The sequence below is a fragment of the Bidens hawaiensis genome, unplaced genomic scaffold (assembly GCF_021521415.1).
Source record: "Bidens hawaiensis isolate Kalapana, Puna unplaced genomic scaffold, B.hawaiensis_p1.1 tig00046811_1, whole genome shotgun sequence".
Lineage (NCBI taxonomy): Eukaryota > Viridiplantae > Streptophyta > Magnoliopsida > Asterales > Asteraceae > Bidens > Bidens hawaiensis.
Window position 1 is genome coordinate 1 of NW_027498357.1, and position 20,404 is coordinate 20,404.

Sequence of the window (20,404 nt, forward strand, 5' to 3'; positions counted from 1 at the left end):
TTGTGACGTCACACAAATTACATTTTCTTCTATGTATTATTTTCTTAAAGAAATGTTAATTTTATGTTATATTTATTAACCTTTTATACTTTATAGTAATGAAATTGGAGACGTCTCAATATATAATAGACAGAAACGCAAACTTTGTCCTTAAAACAAAACTGATTTATGGATCGTGTTTTTAAAAAATTTAATTTCAAGCAGTTTTTCTTTACAAGACATGTTTATTTGATTTTCGTTCTTTTGACACCTATCCAAAAACTTTATTAAGTTCTAGCATGTGCCAGATATGTGAGAGCACATTAGTCTTTTTACAATTACTTATTTATAACTAAAAATGAATTAAATATTATTGTAAAAATAAGTATAAATAATATATATTAAAAAAATTTTCTCTCTCTCCCAACACCACCACCACCACCACCACCACCTAGCCACCAAAGTAACTATCGTTCTCAGCCACGACCACCAAACCAACCCCCTTTATTCAACAGTCACCAACGCCACTCGCCATATCGTCGAAGATCCCGCCCTCCAATGACTGCTACACCTCGGGCCAGGACAACATCCATCACTGCCACCATGAGTCCTACGCGATTTCACTGATGAACCCCCCCCCCCCCCCCCACGTCATCGTCAACTTTCATCTTGTGCCCTAAGTCATCATCGCCCCTTCCCCAAATCGTTGAATAATTATTTGCTCACGTTTTTGTCTTCCAGTCGGTGATCTTTCTCATGGAATTAAACCTTATAGAGGTGATATTTCCCCATCAAAAAGCCCTCATGCATGTGGGTTGTGGTGGTGGTATGGGAAAGAGAGAAAGAGAGAAACCGTGGTGGTATATTGATGTGAGAGAGAGAGAGAGAGAGAGTAATTAGAGAGTAGAGCGATATGATTATTGATTTGTTGTTGGGTTTTTTTAATTTTCGGGGGTGGTGGTCGGTGATGATTGTGGGTTATGATGGTAGTTCACAGATGAAGACGATATGGGGTGTTGTGTTGTAATAGATGAAGGTGGTTTAGAGTTTAGACTTTAGATTATGTGTTTTAATTTTCAATTTATATTTATGTTTAGAGGGTATTTTAGTTAAGGAATGAAATAACCATTTTGCACATCACATGTCTCGCACATGATAACATTTAACTGGGTTTTTGGATGGTCGTTAGTCAAAAAGACAAAAATCAAATAAACATGTCATGTAAAGGATACCGCCTGAAAGTAACATTTTAAAGGACCTGATTCATAAATCAGTTATGCTTAAAGGACAAAATTACAATTCTGTCTTATACTATTAGAATTCATTAAAAGGTAGTATTTACATCGTTACAGAAAGCAAACAGGCAACAAGCTACAACGCTATTTTTTTTTTTGACATCAAAAGTTGTTTAAAAATAACATTTATATATCGTGGTTTATAGCATTACTATGCATGACTCGTTGGACATAACTAAGTAGCTTCACGGCCTCATGCATTAGGAAACCAAATATATCAAATATGAAGGATATAAACACATGTTAGTTGTCAAGACATGTCACTTTGCATGAAGCCGCTTTTAAAGCATACTAACCACTTGTGAAAACACTACTACCAAGCTCATAAAAGGGGAGACCTATGTTAGATCTAAGCATGTGTGTTTCCCTTCTATTTATTCAAAGACCAAAATGTCAGCTAGTCTAAGATTTGACCATCAATCCAACTTGTCAGTCAAGAAATTCACTGGTGCTTATTCTTAACAAAAATTCTAGCGCGCCTGAATATATCAAAGAGCACGCAACTAACCAAATCGTGTCGGTACTTGAACCCCATAAACTCTCTACAATGTTATGTGTGTTTCCCAGAGTCACCTCTTATGAGAAACAATGAATATCTAACTAATAGGAAATAGAGGAATCATGAGGCGATACTTAAGGATAGTGTGATACTCCACTAACAACATATGTTGACCTGACACATCTACAGTGATAACAAGTAGGAAATCTTGAGCATGAGGTGTTTTAGACGCTAAAAACGATTTTTTTTCTTCATGTTATCTCAAGGTTTGTTTATATGTCGTGGACACTTTTACTAAAAAGAGTACTCGCCCGTGCATGTTGGGCTTTTTTTGGGGGAGGGGGGTGGGGGTCCTTTTAGCAAAATCGCCGAATTCGAAGTTTGGTATCATATCACGAAGACAAGCCAAAGCACAAGTACAATCATAATTCATACCACATCTAGCACCGTCTTGAAAGGCGTGGTCTTGAAGCATCCACGATTGGGCCCTCGTGTATGATGAAGTCTCTACAACCGAATAAACCCCAAACCACCATTCTTAATAGGTAAGGAATCAAGCCACCATTAAAGGTCTCCAAAAAAAGGACCTTCATAGGAAATATCCATTATCGAAGCAAAAGTAGCTTATTTTGTGGGTCACCAAGTTTTGGGAGAAAACGCATCAAATCAACAACATTAGTTGTTTTTTTCTTTGCCAACCCACTAATAAACCCGGTGTCTTTGTTAACAGCCCCTCAAAGAAGCTTCACCCCCCAATAATGGTCTCCCGATGTCAACAATGACAGACCATCACGAGACTTCCCACCATCACAAGAACGCTAAAGTAACTTAGTTTTCTTAATATTCAATTCAAGACCCAAAGTTGGACTCGCCACCTTACTGATATCCAACACTTTAGCCCCCTCCTTTGAATCTCGAATGACAGTCCAATTATCAAGATACCAAGTAGGAAGAAGAAACTTGCAATTGTCTCTAATCTGATGCAAAAGTGGGTGCAAAACAAGGGCCAAAATAAGTGATCCCAATTGGTCTCTTTGTTAAACCCTATGGTGAACCAAAAATTATCATCTCCAAGATACGGTTTGATGGTTGCCATATAAGAATTCTCCCACATGAAAATAGGACGTCTCATCCTCATATCGTGAAGTAAAGCTAACCTATCTACCATATTAATTTCTTAAACTTGTATTTTCTTTTTTCTTTTTGACAAAAAGTTGTGTTTTTAACTTTAAATAATTAAGTATAACAAATTAGGTGACCAATGATAGGAGGAAAATAATAATTGAGAAAACAAATTTGTTTGTAATGTGAACGAAGTGTGCGGACTAAGATACACGGAGGAGGAATGGAAGGAAGCTGCACTTGTTCATATTCCTAGCGTCACGTGCTATGTTCCCCACCACCCTCTCATTGGCTCTTATCATAAACCAAACTTTTAGCTTTTAAGGTTAATTATATTAAGGCTAATCATCCTGTTATTTTATTCTTGAAAGTTTTAACATCCTGTTTATTCCTTTGACAGAAAAGCCTTTGATTCCATCGCAGGGACTTTTTTAGTTGCTTAAAAACGTAACTCGTTAACTAGTTTTATTAGTTTTTATTATATCAAAAGGTGTCTTATCGACTAGATAAAAGTCGTTAAGATTGTGCCAAAGGGTTTCTAGCATAGTTATTAGAATATATATTACGGTTTATTAATACTAAGCCCACTGTCCCAATTTGTTTTAGGTATCTAAGGTTTTTTTTTACACTAATAGTATCAGGATGTGTATATAGAAATGTCCTTGTAATAGGGGTTTTTTGGGTTTGAGTCTCATGCTAACAATGCGGATTGTGTGGTAGATTTACAAGTATGATTAGTGGATATATTAGTTGCTCTAAAGCCTTTACGAGTGTAATCAAAGCAGCATCTATACATTTGAACTACATAATTTAAGAGTTATATACATAAACATACAAACCACCCCTACCCATCCATGATGCACCAACCACAAAACGATATCACCATTGTTCGACTTTGACCGTAACACCATCCTCCAACCACTAGAAGTGCTACGGTTTCCCATACTTTAGTTATTACTTGATTCATGTACTACCTATTTATTAGCTTTCAAAAGAAAAAAAAGGTGAAAACAAATTTTGATTGGGTTACCAAAAGTTTAATCTGGGCAAGTATGTCGAGTGACAGCAACGGACAGTCACCTATTGATATCTATAAAAATTTTTAATGTAGGAATATGATCTTGATGGTTTTATGAGGTTCGATGACGAATTCAATTGGTAGTGGTTGTAGAATTTAGAGTGGTGAAGATGGTGGTTGATTAGGGGGTCACTAGCCAAGATCTCAAGAGAGTGGCGATAAGAATTTAAGAAAGGAGGCTTCATCTTCTTTATTATTGTTGTCGTCGTCATCATTATTATTGCTATATTGATTAAATTTCATAAATGATCATTGTGATTTGTAAAAAGAAAAAGCACTTTATATGAATATAAGAAAATTTTATGACGAAAGCTAGTGTTACGTACAGCAATTATGAAGTAATAAATTGAAACTATCAAATTTTATAGCAAACCTATTGTTAACTAGATATACAGTTAATGGTAAGTGATCCAATTCAAATACTTTCTATTACACAAAGTGTAAAAATGACATTGGATTCTTAGGGTATGTTTGGTTGGAGGTAATAAAATAAAGGGAGAATGAAATGGGAGAAGGAATGGAATGGACAATGAAATGAAATGGATCATCATTACCATTCCTTTTCCTTGTTTGGTTAACATATAGGAATGAAGTCAATTATTAATTTTTATTGTTAGGTCTCCAAATAAATTGTAGAAATAAAATAAAAATAATAAAAACACTTCTATCTCAAAATACTTTTTACCCAACCTCCTCCCCCCCCCAAAAAAAAAACCCTACAATGGTGACGGTGGTAGCTCTGGTGACGAAAATGGTGGTGGCGGTGGCGATGGTGGTGTCGGCGGAGTTGGTGGTGGTGGTGGTGTTGTTGATAAAGTAGGGTGAAGGAGGAATGGAATGAAAAAAAAGGAAGGGGTGGGAAGGAATGGTTTTGATGAAATGGGATTCCATGTGTAATGGATGATTCCATTCCATTGAGTAACCAAACACAACTTTTTTCATTCCCATGTAATGAATCATTTCATTCCTACATTCATTCATACCAAACGTTAACTTAGATTAAGAAAATAATGGAATAGAGAAATGAAGAATGCACATCAACATTTTTCAAGCGTGAAGAGGCTTGGAGGGGTGCAACTGCTATAATGTGCCATTGTTAGACTTTTCTCGGGTTCAATCATTTTTTTAAACATCCATATTTTTTTTTCTAACGTTATTAAAAAAAATATATCATAAAATCAAGCATTTTATTGTATATAATAATTTGAGTAGTCACTACTTTTTGCTAACTTACTTTAAAAAAAACCCTACATTATAGTGCATATAATGTGTATGATTATGTACATGCATAACTATCTATGTATATACATAATTATGTACATGCGTAATTTCTATATAAGTTGCGTGATTATTTAGTTTTGTATATAATTATGGCGTAGACAAAGCTACTCTTTCTCCAAGAACATGTGTTTTCTTCTGATGAATCCATACAGTTTATACGATAAAAGTCATTTGTATATTAATATACACCAACAATTCATATATCTAACTCTATAAGAGTGTGTGTAGTGGGGCGATAAGCTGGGGCTTTTGGGCAATAAGGGGCTACAACACCGCCCCCTGGGCTATAAATGGGCGACAGGTGGGAGGGGATATAAACATGTCGCTCGGCTTATGTGATGAAGATGCTGACGTGACGATCAAATATACGTGGAGTGGACGATTTTTAAACTAGAATATCACCTCATTACATATCGTCCTCTTTACCACATATCAAAAATCTCTTCTATACATAGCCTAATAATTAATTAGGTTTCTCAATCATCTCCAAAATTACTATTATTATAATATTTATATAGTAATAATAATCATTGAAGAAAGTAATAATTATTCCCGGGGAAATGCGCAAGGTAGAGCTGTAAAAAAGCAAATAGATAGGGAAAGAAGAGAGAGCCGTTAGAAGGGCAATTTGGGAAAGTGTGGTTTATACGCTTTACTGGCATCCCCCACGCCCACCTCATAAACCATATGCCCTCCCTCTGCCGTCTAGTAAATACCAAGATACGCTACAATCTTCTCTTGTTTTTTTATTTTTATTTTTTTATTAGACAACATTTTAAATCATAATCAAATCATCAATTAATTTCTTTAATTAAAAAAAATAACATTGTCCATACTTAAAATGCCCCAATTGAATAAAGAAAATTTTGGCACTATTTGTTTCAAACTAATAGCAGTTTTGTTTAATCCAATTTGTTTCAAATTTAAATCAATTTTTACTAATTTTGTAAGTTGTAAATTACGAAAAGATGAAAGGTAAAACAAAACAAACAGGAAAAAACATGTTGCCCTCACAGAATTGTGACACGCGACATTTGATAGTTAATACAAACCCTTAACGTACATAAACTACAAAGTCCTTATGTACCATAATTACGCATGAGTTAACTTAATTACATATAAAAAAATAACTTATCACACGTAAAATAGTTAAGCATTGAACAGAATTATCACGTAATCTAAATTTAAAAACTTAAGAACTTGTATGTTCTGTACGTCAAGCGTCTGCGTCCCTTATACAATAAACTTCTTCTTCGCCCGTGTATTATGTAACAATGTTTTAAAAAAGAGAGTATCCTTGCAAAATACAGAATAATTATTATTAAAAAATACAAAACATAAAACATTAAATAATAGTAATACAAGTGAAGTTTCACTTACAGGTTGTTGTGGATGCTGTCGTTACAGTTTACTCTCTCTCTTTTGCTGCACTCCACTCATCTCTCTCCTCTGTCTTTACATCTCTCTCTCTCTCTCATCTCGTATCTCTAACATATTCACAACCTCCTCATTCTCTCAATCCACCACTGTTCTGATTGCCATTTAATGTCATGGATTCACCACCCACCACAGACGACTGCTGTGTCAAAGTAGCCGTACACATACGCCCACTCATCGGAGACGAAAAGCTTCAAGCCTGTAAAGATTGTCTCACTGTTGTTCCCAACAAACCTCAGGTAGTTTATCATTAATATTATTAACCCACTCTTTATTTGGTTATATTTTGTCACATTGACTGATGGCTGAATATGGGTTGTTGGAGATCTACTAGATCTTGCTGTGAATTGGTTTATTCTTAGTAATTGGATTGTGAATCTGATTGGATTTGGGCTTGATGTGTTGCAGGTGCAATTGGGTTCGCATTCTTTTACTTATGATCATGTGTATGGTAGCACTGGCACACCTTCATCTAACATGTTTGAAGACTGTGTTGCTCCTCTTGTTGATGACTTGTTTCAAGGCTATAATGCTACTGTTCTTGCTTATGGCCAGGTATGGTTGTATATTATTATTATGATTATTCAAGTTATTATGAAAAAAAATGATGATGGTATTATTATTGCTTTCACAGACTGGTTCAGGGAAGACATACACTATGGGTTCCGGCTGCAAAGATGCGTCTCAAACCGGCCTTATTCCACAAGCCATGAATGCTTTATTCAACAAAATCGAAAGCTTAAAACACCAGATTGACTTTCAATTGCATGTTTCCTTCATTGAGGTATGCTGTTATTTACTTTAAACGTGTAAAAAAATGTGTGCTTTATTGAAATATTAACCGAAAGATTCTTGTTTCAAGATTCTAAAAGAAGAAGTACGCGACTTGCTGGATCCAAACTCGAGTAACAAATCCGAGACACCAAATGGTCAACAAGGAAAAGTCAACATTCCTGGAAAACCACCGATACAGATTCGTGAAAACTCAAACGGTGTCATAACGCTTGCTGGATCTACGGAATGCAGTGTGCAGACGTTAAAAGAAATGGCTGATTGTTTGGAGCAAGGATCGTTGAGCAGGGCAACCGGGAGTACCAATATTAATAACCAGTCAAGGTTGGCTTTCTTAACCTTGACCTTTTCATCTTTTATTGTATATTTTCTATACATAAGTTCTTATATATCTTATATCTTGAAACATTTATGTAGTCGTTCGCATGCTATATTCACCATCACGGTTGAACAAATACGCAAAGCAAATTCGGGGGATAATAATATAAATGAGACTATGAGTGACGAGTATCTTTGTGCTAAGTTACATTTGGTTGATCTTGCGGGATCAGAACGTGCTAAAAGAACGGGTTCGGATGGCATGCGGTTCAAAGAAGGAGTTCATATTAACAAGGGCTTCTTGCACTTGGAAATGTCATTGTGCCCTTGGTGATGAAAAGAAACGAAAAGAAGGTGCTCACGTTCCGTATCGCGATTGCAAACTTACTCGTCTTTTACAGGTTAGACACAATAAACCTTGTTTAGAATATTAATTGTAAATACACATTTATGGTTAATCTGTATTTTAAAAAATGGCAGGATTCACTAGGTGGAAACAGCAGAACTGTTATGATTGGTAACTTCTATATACTAATTGTACTATTTTGTTATAAAGGTATTAAATATGACACAAAATTATTAAGTTAATAGTTTATGTTATATCTTCACAGCTTGTGTTAGTCCTGCTGATATAAACGCTGAGGAAACTTTAAACACGTTAAAGTATGCGAATCGTGCAAGGAACATTCAAAACAAGCCAGTCGTGAATAGAGATCCAATGTCAAGTGAAATGTTAAAAATGAGACAACAATTAGAGTGCTTGCAGGCGGAACTTTGTGCTCGTGGTGGTGGGTCTTCGGTTGAATTACAGGTATTTCTGTTTAAACGTGTGATAATTTATAAATGTAGTTATAAGTCATTAAATATTAAAAATCTAGTTTTTTAAACTTTTAATTCAGGTATTGCGGGACAGGATTTCTTGGCTTGAAGCTACAAATCAGGATCTTTGTAGGGAGCTTCATGCTTATAGAAGCCGAGGCATTGCCATTCATCATTCTGAAATGGATGATAATAAAGTATGCGTGTGTTAATTTATATTATTTTGCATGAGTTGGTGTAAATGTAAATTAATAAATGGTTGTTACAGGTTGATGATTCTTTTTGCATTGAAAATGAAGTGCTAAGAAAAAGTGTTGATTCTTTTGATTATCAAATGAGTGAAAATGGTAACAATTTAAGTTTAACTTATCCATCAACTATCAACTATTGTGTTAATAAATAACATTTTTTTGTAAATTAAATACGTCTAGGCGATCCTGCGGTTATAGATGAAGCAGCAGCAAAAGAGTGGGAGCACACTCTGCTACAGGACTCCATGGATAAAGAATTACATGAATTGAATCAACGTTTAGAGCAAAAAGAGGTGTGACATTTTTCTTTAATAAGTTTCTACTTTAGTAACAGTTAATATAATCTAATACCACTCACTTCTTGTGAAGTCGGAGATGAAACTTTTTGGTGGATATGATACAATGACACTTAAGCAACATTTTGGGAAGAAAATAATGGAACTCGAGGACGAAAAACGGGAAGTACAGGTAAATACATATATACATAATTAGTTATATTGTTTAATGATAATATTTAATGTGTGTTTTCTATTTTGATTACTAATGCAGAAAGAGAGAGACCGATTGCAGACTGAAATTGAAAATCTTTCATCAACTTCAGACGGGCAAACACAAAAACTGCAAGATTTACATTCCCACAAGTTAAAATCACTCGAGTCACAAATTCAAGATCTAAAGAAGAAAAAAGACAATCAAGTTCTGATTATGAAGCAAAAACAAAAGAGTGATGAAGCAGCTAAAAAGTTACAAGATGAGATACAATACATCAAGGCACAAAAGGTTGGCTTATTAAAAAATGTTATGTTTCTAGTTTCTACTCTATACTTTATATTTGTTGCTAATTTATATGAGTTTGTAGGTTCAACTACAACACAGAATAAAGCAAGAAGCTGAACAATTTCGACAGTGGAAAGCCTCTCGTGAAAAGGAATTATTGCAGGCATGCATTTGACTATCTGCTAATTTATATTGATTTCTTGTTAATTTTTATTGATTTGTTTCTTCTTCTTTAATATATGAATGCAGCTAAAGAAAGAAGGGCGGAGGAATGAATATGAAAGACACAAATTACAAGCTCTAAACCAACGCCAAAAAATGGTTAGATTATAGTTTTCTTCATATTTAAGTTAAAAAGGCTGCAATGTGACATTCTCTCATACATATATAATCATAACATTAAAGGTTCTTCAAAGAAAGACAGAAGAGGCTGCAATGGCTACCAAGAGGCTCAAAGAATTACTTGAGGCCCGAAAGTCAACCCGTGACAACACAGGTTTTTGGCCGTGGCTTTTGCATTTAAAAAGTTAAATCTTTATTTTCCATTATCAGACACTTGACCGCACTGTTCTTGTTTTTGCAGTGACCAGCAATGGAAACGGAACAAATGCACAGGTAATTAATCACATAACCAAGATTAATTAAATTTAACAATCTTTAATTCAGTTTTATTAAATCAACTTAACCTTTTTAGAGCAACGAGAAATCACTGCAACGTTAGCTTGATCATGAAGTGGAAGTTATGGTGAACGTTCATGAAGTTCGACATGAATACGAGAAACAAAGCCAAGTGTATGCGTACTATATTATTATATATATGATAAAAGTATGGAAAAAAATGACTTTTTAAAATTTTGGTATATAATTTGGCAGCCGTGCTGCACTGGCGGAAGAGCTAGCAGTTCTTAGACAAGTGGAAGAATTTGCTGCAAAAGGAGTTAGCCCTCCCTCCAAGAGGAAAGAATGGATTCTCTAGGTACAAGCAATTAATAATATTTCCTTAAAACTTGACAAAAATTAACTTTGACTAAATCTTTGACCACGTTAATATGATTCGGGGCTTCATCATTGTCACCTGAAGCAAGAATGTCAAGAATAGCATCATTGGAGAGCATGTTAAGCATTTCATCAAACTCACTCGTGTTCATGGCTACACAACTATCGAAAGCCGAAGAACGAGAGCGTGCGTTTGCTAATCGTGGTCGGTGGAATCAGCTTCGATCAATGGCTGATGCCAAAAACCTGCTTCAATATATGTTCAATTCTCTCGCAGATGCCAGGTAATAAAATAAATGTTTTCTAGTTTATCATACAACACATTATATGACTATATGTTTTAATGTTTGAAATAGGTGTCAATCATGGGAAAAGGATATTGAAATGAAAGAAATGGAAGAACAGTTGCAAGAACTTGTGGGATTACTGAGTCAAAGTGAGTTAAGAAGAAAAGAAGTTGAAAAGGAGCTTAAAGTAAGGGAAAAACAAACAGTTGCTATTGCATTGGCTTCATCCGCTTCGGTAAATCACTTTCTTTAAATTATCAAAGCATTTTAAGAAAACAATAAAGATTTATTATTATTTTTTTTTGTTTTTTAAATTCAGGGTAATTCTCACAATTCACTGAAACATGTGGCTGATGAAAAGAGTGGCCCGCTATCTCCAAACTCTGTACCCGTACCCAAACAGCTGAAGTACACAGCAGGCATAGTTAACGGGTCGGTCAGAGAATCAGCAGCGTTTACTGACCCAAAACGAAAGGTTTGCATCTATTTTGATTACCACTTGCTTGTGTAGAGTAACCCAAACAAAAACCAATGGTTTCGTTTTCTGTTTTTGCGAAAACCAATTTTTTCCTTTGATTTCGGTTTTTGTGTGTAATTATAACAGAAAAGCTGAGCTGTACCAAATTTCTAGATTTTTATGTTGAATGTTAAGTAATTTATAAGAATTTAGTAAATAGTGTGACCCAAAGATATTAGGCCCAAATGTATAATAATCAGTTAATTATTATTAATTAACAAAAAAGATTTAGCCCTAAGTTAATTATTTTATTTTGGGCCATTTATTTTTGGCCCAAAAGATTTCAAGCCCAAATGGTAAAACCAAAAAAGCCGAAACTGAACCGAACCCAAACTAAAAACCAAAAAAATCGAAACCAGTTTTCAATAACTCAAACCAAAATACAAAATTGTCGGTTTTTGGTTCAGTTTGAGCCCAAAACCGACCTCCTTTGCACTTATGTAACTTGATGAATAAAAAATTGTGAATGCAGATGGTACCGATGAGCCAGCTGTCTATGAAGAAGCTGGGCCAGCTGGCACTGGTGGGCCATTCTTCCGGGAAGCTTTGGAGGTGGAAAAGGAGTCACCATCAATGGCTACTACAGTTCAAATGGAAATGGCAGAAACCATGGAGACTTTCAGAGCTCATTAAACACAGCGATGAAACGATCATGCGATCAAAACCTCGTCCGCTGCCAGCTGGACCCGAAATCATGTATCATAGACATTAAGTTTATATATATATATTTTTATTGTATATTCATTTGTCTTTCACCACGCGTTCAACTCCGACATAAAGTATAGCAAGGAGCATAATGGAAATAATAAGTGCAGGTAACATAAGTTTATGTCATAAGTCGCGTGTTAATAATAATATATGCATATAAAGTTGTTAACTTTGAATTCATTTGGTGCAGTGTGATATTATGGAAGATGGTTGTTTGATCTGGAATAGGTAAGATTATAACGCCCTGCTTGCGGTGCGCGCATATAATGTATATATGCGTGAACCCTCAGGTGGGCAAAAGTAAAATTGCACTAATTTTGACATTATTTTACTAATCTCATGAAAATAACGTTAAAAGTGACGGAAGGTTAATCAGGCATCATGTGGTGGCGTTGATAGCCGAAAGACAAGGGCACATGCACCAATCAGCCGGTGTCCCGATGATTGAGTGCTATGTGCCTTATGTCCAAGGCTTGATGCAAAACTACTATCGAGCCGGGGGTCTCACCGGAAGCAGTCTCTATATCCCTATGGGATAGAGGTAAGGCTGTCTACATCTTACCCTCCTCAGACCCTACCATAGCATTGCTATTGGTGGGATATACTGAGTACGATGATGATGATGATGATGATGGTGATATATAGTATTGAAATATATATATATATATATATAGGTGCTGTGCTGGCTGGGGTGGCTGCAATGGGAGATTTGATGGACTTTTTTGATGTCTTTCCCCAGATGAAATAGTGAGTGTGTTGTGGTTTGAAGTTTTGGAAGCATAAGGTTTTATTGGTATGGTAGTCAATTTGTTTTAAGTATTGCTAATTTGTTTGTAGTCAATTGTTTTAAGCATAAGGTTTTATTGGTATGGTTTGAAGTTTTGGAAGCATAAGGTTTTAAGTATTGCTAATTTGTTTGTAGTCAATTGTTGTGTGTGTGACTTGAGTGGAGATAGTGGTTTTGTTGGAAGCTGTAGACATTTATTAACAATGGCATAAGGTATAGAATTGTAATGTTTGCTTACAATATTATCTATTTTGATTTTTTAATAAAGGTCACTGTGTCGTCACTCGTCATCACCTCCGCTGTTGCCACTAGACGCCGTATAAAAAAAAATTTAGCCGTTGTACTTATTTCGTTACTTTATAATGTTGTTTGTTTTCAATCTGATTTGTATTGGTAAAACTTAAAACCATGCCATGGTTTACATGTACTCGAGTATGCATTATTCAAGTTTCATTAAATAATGCATTAAGTTGATCTTGCTCCTCTTTATGTAGTCACATGCAGGGCCGTCTCTAAGAGCACGATGGTCGTCGTGGGCCTTGCACGAGATATAAAAATGCGCCTCGAAATTTATTAAAAGAAATTAAAAACTCATATAATATATCAAATATGTTAAAAGAAATTAAAAACTTATGGGCCTCAAACCTCGATGGGCCTTGCACGATTGCCTAGCCCGCGCATGCTCTAAGACGGCCCTGGTCACATGTCCCATTTTCCATCCACGTTTTGTTGAATGCTGACCCAAAAATACAATTCAACTATGAACAATCTATGATCACACCATGAACGATCTTCCTGCTTACTTTTCGAGTATAACAAATGTTCTTTTGATAACAAACATGTGTTAGATGGTTGGCACTTTGCAAGCCAAGTAAAACCAGTAAAATGTTTTCAAATTTGTAAGTGTTTTCTGTTTTGATGTTAAGCATTGTATGTGTTTATAAGCTTTATAGAATGTATTTATTTTAAACAATGTTTTAAAACCTAATCCGTCCGACTGGTTGAAGCGGAAAGTGCATGTGTCCTCGATTAGGTTACAAGATAGACCAAACTTGATTGAACACGCGGTTCATCCACACAAGAAAACCGGCAAATTCCAGAAAACATCCTAGAACAACTTGAATGCTAATGGGTCAAACTGGCTGTACTTGGTACGTACCAAACAATACCAGAAAAAGAGCCCAAAACCCAAAAGTTGTAAAATATGATGGTTGACCTAGATGTGCACAAATCGGGTTTTTAAATACCCGGGTTCGGGTATAAAACCGGGTTCGGGTATGACTGGGTATTGAAAAATCGGGTATTGGCACTACCCGGGTCGGGTTTGGGTCCGGGTATTCTCTCTAAAAACCATACCCTATGCATCGGGTTCGGGTCGGGTATCAAACCGGGTATTCTAAAACGGGTATTTGAATACCCTATTTTAGGGTATTGAAAAAACCCTATTTTGGGGTTTTTTTTTTGGCTTTTCTCGGGTTTTTTTCAGGTATAGATCGGATTTTTTTAAGGGGTTACAAATTTTAGGGGTATTTTTGGGTATTTTTCAGGCATTTTTCGGGTAATTTTGGGTATTTGAAAAACCCGGTTTCGGGTATTGGAAAAACACAGTTCTAGCTATGAAACCGGTTCCGGTTTTCGTGTATTACCGGGTATAAATCGGGTCCGGTTTCGGATACGGGTTTTGACACTGAAATGCATACCCTATCCGTACCCTACGGGTAGGGTCGGGTATGGGTTTGGGTATTAAAATCCCGGGTATAAAAGAAACCGATTCCAGGTATTTTTTTTGGGTCCGACTCCGGGTTCGAATTTTTTGTGCACCTCTAGGCTGACCAGCCAAATAAAGCAAATAAAATACTCACCAATTTGTTTTAAACAATTAAGTGATAGAAAGTGATTATGTCGGTGCTTTTCATTCATTCACTCACTAATATATACAAATACATTACATAAATTATGCCACCGATTTAGGAGATGATCATTGCAGAATATTTTATACATAATGTATTGATTAGTTAGTCATGAAATCAATAGGAAACACGATAAATATTAAATCAATGAATTATTACAAGATGGTGAGTAATAACCACCGTAGTAAAAAAAAATGTAGACGACATGATTGTCAGCTGACCGAGTTCCTCTTTAGAATGTATAGTTAAGGATTACGGTTTCTTGATAGAAAATGTCTAATTGTCTCTTTATATACATACAAGTGGAGATCCTTTATTAGCTAGTAAAGGTAATGTGGTCCATCAACAATTACCAAGTTAAAATATATAATAATGTATTAATAATTTGATCTAATAATGTAAGGGTCAGTTTATTCTATAAAAGTGGATAAAAATAAGAAGGATGAGAAGGATTTGTAGGCACAAAAAAAAGACCCTCTAAAAAAATAATGAAAAATTAATAAAAAAATAATAACTCAAATTTTAATACATAAACGAAAAATGTAAAAACACAAAAATATTTCCACCGTCTTTCTTGTTAAAAAAAAAGAAAAAAAAAACTCTAAAAAGACACAATGTTAAGTGAAAAAAATCATTGTGTCCAGGGCCATTTCCGAGAATCTCTAAAAATTCGAGGAGCCAAGGCTAGTAAAAAATGGGCCTCCAAAATATATACTCATTAACATCTATATAAAAAGTAAATAACACGACGATAATTATGATAGCAATAAACAAAACAAAAGTATAGTAGTAAATAGTTTAATTTAAACACTTAAACGAATGTTGAAATTATTGACGTGAGGTCGAAGACTTGCGCAAAAATAAACCAATTACAACTAAATAGATAGCAGTAAGTGGGTGTCGAACACAAGGAGTTTGTGGAATGTGTGTTAAATAAGTAGCTTAGCAATTAAACTAATATAAAAGTAAAAGACAAAAAGTAATCTTCAAAGTGATTTTTGATTTGGTTTTAATTATCTAAAATAAATTAACACGAAAGTTGTAAACGATTGATTAAACAAGCATTCCTCTCGGGGTTCAGGTTATTACTCAACACTCTTGTTAACATTCCATGGATAAAGCATAATATCTCGGTTTTGTGCCTATGCAATTGTTTGTGATTAATCAAGAACTAAGTACTCGGATTCCTAGAATGCGAGGTTGTTACTCAACAATCAATCAATACTATTAACCCTAACTCTTTCCACTAAATCTCAATTGTCAATGACACCAAGAACGTGTGGTTCAAAATTAGGTTTAACCGATATAGACAAGTTAAAAACAATCACACAAACATCATGATTATACTAACATAAACAATTAGATAATCAACCCAAGTTCAAGAACAAATAACATAAGTGTCTTGTAAATAATCCGTACATCCCAAGAGGAATACCGAAGAAACTAGCCATTCATAGTTTTGTTGATCATCATTGCCTCACTTGTCTTCATCATAAGAATCAAACACTCAAAATAACCATTTCAATCACCAAAAACAATGCCTTGGACTCCAGAGATCTCCCATAATCGTTTCCCATTGATAGATATGTCAAAAGACAACCAAAAACGACCTAAAAAGTGGCCCAAACTCGGCAGTAATGAGTCGGACCGTGGTCCACGGTCCAGATCGTGGGCTACGGTCCAGACACGGTGCATAGAATGACACGGTACGGTGAAAACTGTCAGATTGGAGCTGGGTTGACCGTGGTCCACGGTGTTGATCGTCGGCCATAGTGGAGTCTTTTCTCATTTTCTTGTTTTCTTCATATCTTTCTCGTTTCAACTCCGTTTTCTTCGTCGTTTTCGCCCACGTTCTCGTAATTTCATCCTCTACCTCTTTTGACCTGCAAACATATGAGTAACCATAGTCAAATAATTCCATGAAATTAAGTTGGTTAAGCCCAATGCATTTATATCTTTTAACTCGCTTAACGGCTTCCCTACGAGTCACTCGTCACATTCCCACACTTAACTGTTGCTTGTCCCCAAGCAACACTTCAAACAACAATTGTTTTAATCTACAAACACCATACATACCAACAATTCCGGTTTAGTCAAGGTCCCAAGTCATACCCTATTCCCTCGTTACTATAGGTTTGCACTAGTATACTTGATATTATATTTAAACCATAGAATTCTAATCAAACCTAACATGATTTCGGTTTTTACCCACACATAACATACCTCCACACATTAACTATCTTCTTGGTGATCATTCACATGTATTCAATAAACCAATTCTCCTCGCATACGCTTGTATTATCATCAAATCTCCACCTATATATGCTTTGACACAAATATAAATCAAGAGGACTTAAAATGGGTTATAACGGAGCTAGGTGTAAGGGTATGGAATGGGAATATTTAAAGTAGCTCAGGTGATCCGATCCGGCTTATTACATCAAAATTAAATAAACAACTATAAACATTACTAACTTGCGTCTGAACACTCACTACACCATACTTCGAACATTGACTCTCAACTTTTTCTTTCTTTTTCTTTTTTTTTCATTTTTTCATTTCTTTTCTTTTTTTATTTTTTTTTTAAATTTTTTTGGAGTAAACATAATACTCAATACTTCCTATTGATTAGTACTATAACAATTACAAATACAAAGAAATACCTACTAAGCCGGATCGTCTCGCAACATAACATCAGGGTTGATTAAATAAAAAGAATAAGTCCAATAAAGTTTTCTAAAGGAACCAACCCCCCGCCTCTCTCATTGCCCACTCTCATATGTGTAATGTATGAGGCCCAACCCCCAAAACCCACATTCATGCTCATCCAGACAAGGTTTAAACCTAATTGCCTCTATCACTTTTACACTTATGCCAAGCTAAGGTCTCGAAATGCATTGATAGCACAAGTTCTAACTGAGAATAACCAATCCATCATCGCTCTTCATTTTCCCAATACTCAAATGAATATGGACATGTTATGTAGGTTATTGTACCGAAAGCATGCTAACCTTAACTAGAATACTACACAACCTCGTTTTTAAAAAAACTAAGCAAACTTGAATATAAGGGAATTGTGACCATGAAAAGGGACCAAAACTTTACCCCGCCATCTTACCAGTTTTCGATTTTCTTTCAATTTTTGAAAACGAAAAATTCCCCCATCCTCACACTTGGGATACATTGTTCCCAATGTATGGTTTTGAGAAAATAAAACAAAGACATTACTAATTAAAACTCCACTTCCATTCATGAAAAACCCGTGTTGTCCCCAACATAGTGTCGAAGAGAAATCCATAAGAATTTCCCCACACTTGGTTTTTGCTAAGATGGTAACTTAAAATACCATTAATAACAATCAAACTAGAAATTATAAAGCAAAATAAAAATAAAAATAAAAATAAAAATATACAAAATGTACAATTACCACATTTTTGAAACTTTTATGACATTCAAGGTGGGTGACTGGCCCACTCCCGTGCAACATTCTCATTATAAGCACGCTCTTTTTCAAGCAACTGTTGCCAGTCTTCACACAAACCAGGGTCGGGCCCGAACATCCTCATCCTCCACCCTGGATCATTTAGGTTAGGTGGATGTCTCACTTTCGTCTTCCTTGGTAGGCCACCTTTTTCTGTCACCTTCTCACTTTGTTGATGCCCAACTTCTTTCTTTTCAAATGACCTGTCAATCACAAAACACTCCATTTTCGTGTGATCCTTGCTCAAGGATACACACTTGTTAACAAAATCCGTCTTCTGGATTTCCTTGTCAACAAGTGGGTCAGTAGTATTTTCAAATAATAATAACCGTTTATCACGATTCTCATATTTAATTCCCAGTGTCCCCTTAGCACAATCAATTACTGCAAGTGAAGTGGCGAGGAAGGGTCTACCCAATATGACTGTGGGTTGCGTATTAGTTACATTTTTAACATAATCAAGTACTAAAAAGTCAACTGGGTAACAGAAATCCTCCACATGTACCATCACATTATATATCATGCCTCGGGGAAGTGTATGGGTTTGATTCGCTAAAACCACGGTGGTGTTTACTTTTTGTAGCGGACAAAACTCATACTGATCATATAAACTACCGGGCATGATACTAACACAAGCTCCAATATCTAGCAGTGCCCGATCAGTTTTAAATCCACCAATTTGGATTGATAAAAGGGGCACTCCTGGGTCTTGAAGTTTATTCGCGATAATATTATTATCAACCCTCTCATCCCTTATTCTGGTTAATTTGTCATTAAAACATTTATCACAAGAACAAATTTCACAAAAAGATTTTTCATTTGGTTGTAATTCAGAGTTATTTTGGAAAATTGTTTCATAATTACCCACATTTTCAATCTCATCACTAATATCTTCCACCACCCCCTCAACAAACTGTGGTGTTGGATCAACTTGAACAGTAGAAATTCCAAAATTAGGTAAAAGACTTACCGTATTGATATGCACGTTGTTCCCCTTCTTTAAGCTCGAGCTGTTTTTCTTCAAATTATCAACATCGGTTGCAAGTTGACCCATTTGAGTGGTCAACGATTGAATGTCTTTGTCACGGACTTCATCCTTTTGCATGTGCACTTCATCAAGTTGATTTCTCCTTTGCATGTCTTGTTACATTATCCTAAGCATATCCATGACTTCATTCCCACTTGAAGAACTTTGACCCGAAGACCCACTTTGACCACTTCCTGTTTGTTGAAATTGACTTTGAAAGCATTGATTGTTCCGCCTTGAAAATTACCTTGATTGTTATATTGTTGGCGAGGAACATAATTTCCTTGATTTCCTTGGAAATTCGGATTGGTTTGAGTAGCCGGATTTCCATAACGAAAGTTTGGATGATTTCTCAACCCGGGGGTGGTAAGTGTTTGAGTTCATATTATAATTTCGACCACTTCCTCGTTGACCTTGAATTGCATTTACTTCTTCAACTTGCCCCTCTACACTGGTACACGCATCACTTGCATGTCCCAACCCATTACAATTCGTGCACACATCATACACTTGATTGGAAGCTTGAGGTGTCTCATTATTAACCGCATGCACTTGTGTTCTTCCAATTGCCGGCCTTGCTCTTCTTGCGGTTTGAGCTTTTCTCTTTGAAGTGACCGACATTTGCTTCAAAAATGCCCAATCATCTTGTTCATGATTAGTACCAAATGTACCATTTGTGATTGACATTAGATCCCTCTCATCTTCCGCATTCAACCCATCATGAAAAGCATTTAGTAATTCCCAAAGAGCTATACCTTGATGAGGACAATTCTTGATCATCATATTGAATCACTTAAATGCTTCATGAAATATTTTACCCGATTGTTGTTTGAAGCTTCTCAAACTTCGTCTTGCATCATTAGTCTTTTGGGCCGTGTATAACTCTTCCAAAAATCTTTGTTGCACCTCGGCCCAAGTGTAAATTGATGCGGAAGGCAAAGTGTAGAACCATCTCTTTGCCTTATCTTCTAACGAGAACTGGAATAAAACCAACGTAACTTCATCCGGTGAAAAACCTTGACCCCCGATCATGTTACAAATAG

At 35.6% G+C, this 20,404-nt stretch overlaps 1 pseudogene across 1 annotated transcript; it reads left to right on the plus strand.

Annotated features, from left to right (window-relative positions):
• Positions 1-6,774: 6,774 nt before the first annotated feature.
• On the plus strand, positions 6,775-12,384 carry LOC143596639 (kinesin-like protein KIN-4A; annotated as a pseudogene). Its single transcript, XR_013146748.1, has 23 exons — positions 6,775-6,930; positions 7,100-7,246; positions 7,326-7,475; positions 7,554-7,807; positions 7,901-8,202; positions 8,282-8,318; positions 8,413-8,612; positions 8,701-8,817; positions 8,889-8,967; positions 9,052-9,164; positions 9,241-9,339; positions 9,421-9,651; positions 9,731-9,811; positions 9,898-9,969; positions 10,054-10,144; positions 10,232-10,263; positions 10,343-10,440; positions 10,522-10,623; positions 10,706-10,928; positions 11,001-11,166; positions 11,251-11,406; positions 11,921-12,263; positions 12,347-12,384. The product of XR_013146748.1 is annotated as a kinesin-like protein KIN-4A (transcript).
• Positions 12,385-20,404: the final 8,020 nt, after the last annotated feature.